Below are 2310 nucleotides of genomic sequence, written 5' to 3'. Positions count from 1 at the left end.
GTATGATATTGGCTGAGGGTTTGTCATAAACAGCTCTTATTATTTTGAGATACATCCCATCAATACCTAGTTTATTGAGAGTTTTTAGCATGAAGGGCTGTTGAATTTTGCCAAGGCCTTTTCTGCATCTATTGAGATAATCATGTGGTTTTTGTCTTTGGTTCTGTTTATATGATGAATTACGTTTATTGATTTGTGTATGTTGAACCAGCTTTGCATCCCAGGGATCAAGCCAACTGGATCGTGGTGGATAAGCTTTTTGACGTGCTGCTGGATTTGGTTTGCCAGTATTTTATTGAGGATTTTAACATCAATTGTTCATCGGGGATATTGGTCTAAAATTCTCTTTTTTTTTTTTGCTATGTCTCTGCCAGGCTTTGGTGTCAGAATGATATTGGCCTCATAAAATGCATTAGGGAGGATTCCCTCTTTTTCTATTGATGGGAATAGTTTCAGAAGGAATGGTACCAGCTCCTCTTTGTACCTCTGGTAGAATCCGGCTGTTAACCGTCTGGTCCTGGATTTTTTTTGGTTGGTAGGCTATTAATTATTGCCTCAACTTCAGAACATGTTATTGGTCCATTCAGGGATTCAGCTTCTTCCTGGTTTAGTCTTGAGAGGGTGTATGTGTCCAGGAATTTATTCATTTCTTCTAGACTTTCTAGTTTATTTGCATAGAGGTGTTTATAGTATTCTCTGATGGTAGTTTGTATTTCTGTGGGATCGGTGGTGATATCCCCTTTATCATCTTTTATTGCGTCTATTTGATTGTTCTCTGTGTTTTTATTTATAAGTCTTGATAGCGGTCTATCAATTTTGTTGATCTTTTCAAAAACCCAGATCCTGGATTCACTGATTTTTTGAAGGGTTTTTTGTGTCTCTATCTCCTTCAGTTCTGCTCTGATCTTAGGTATTTCTTACCTTCTGCTAGCTTTTGAATTTGTTTGCTCTTGCTTCAGTAGTTCTTTTAAGTGTGAAGTTAGGGGGTCAGTTTTGGATCATTTCTGCTTTCTCTTGTGGGCATTTAGTGCTATAAATTTCCCTCTACACACTGCTTTAAATGTGTCCCAGAGATTCTGATATGTTGTGTCTTTGTTCTCATTGGTTTCAAAGAACATCTTTATTTCTGCCTTCATTTTGTTATGTACCCAGTAGTCATCCAGGAGCAGGTTTTTCAGTTTCCATGTAGTTGTGTGGTTTTGAGTGAGTTTCTTAATCCTGAGTTCTAGTTTGATTGCACTGTGGTCTGAGAGAGTTTGTTATAATTTCTGTTCTTTTACATTTGCTAAGGAGTGCTTTACTTCCAACTATGTGGTCAGTTTTGGAAAAAGTGCGATGTGGTGCTGAGAAGAATGTATATTCTGTTGATTTGGGGTGAAGAGTTCTGTAGATGTCTATTAGGTCTGCTTGGTGCAGAGCTGAGTTCAATCCCTGGATATCCTTGTTAACTTTCTGTCTCATTGACCTGTCTAATATTGACAGTGGGGTGTTAAAGTTTCCCAGTATTATTGTGTGGGAGTCTAAGTCTCTTTATAGGTCTCTAAGGACTTGCTTTATGAATCTGGGTGCTCCTGTATTGGGTGCCTATATATTTAGGATAGTTAGCTCTTCTATTTGAACTGATCTATTTACCATTATGTAGTGGCCTTCTTTGTCTCTTTTGATCTTTGTTGGTTTAAGGTCTGTTTTATCAGAGATTAGGATTGCAACCCCTGCTTTTTTTTGTTTTCCATTTGCTTGGTAGATCTTCCTCCATCCCTTTATTTTGAGCCTATGTGTGTCTCTGCACGTGAGATGGGTCTCCTGAATACCGCACCTGATGGGTCCTGACTCTTTATCCAAACTGCCAGTCTGTGTCTTTTAATTGGAGCATTTAGCCCGTTTACATTTAAGGCTAATATTGTTATGTGTGAACTTAATCTTGTCATTATGATGTTAGCTGGTTATTCTGCTTGTTAGTTGATGCAGTTTCTTCCTAGCATTGATGGTCTTTACAATTTGGCATGTTTTTGCAGTGGCTGGTTCCAGTTATTCCTTTCCGTGTTTAGTGCTTCCTTCAGGAGCTCTTGTAAGGCAGGCCTGGCAGTGACAAAATCTCTCAGCATTTGTTTGTCTGTAAAGGATTTTATTTCTCCTTCCTTTATGAAGCTTAGTTTGGCTGGATATGATATTCTGGGTTGAAAATTCTTTTCTTTAAGAATGTTGAATATTGGCCCCCACTCTCGTCTGGTTTGTAGAGTTTCTGCTGAGAGATCTGCTATTAGTCTGATGGGCTTCCCTTTGTGGGTAACCCAACCTTTCTCTCTGGCT

This window comes from Mandrillus leucophaeus, unplaced genomic scaffold (assembly GCF_000951045.1).
Source record: "Mandrillus leucophaeus isolate KB7577 unplaced genomic scaffold, Mleu.le_1.0 Scaffold279, whole genome shotgun sequence".
Classification (NCBI taxonomy): Eukaryota; Metazoa; Chordata; class Mammalia; order Primates; family Cercopithecidae; genus Mandrillus; species Mandrillus leucophaeus.
The sequence above is the reverse complement of the archived record's forward strand: the minus strand, read 5'-3'. Positions refer to the sequence as shown.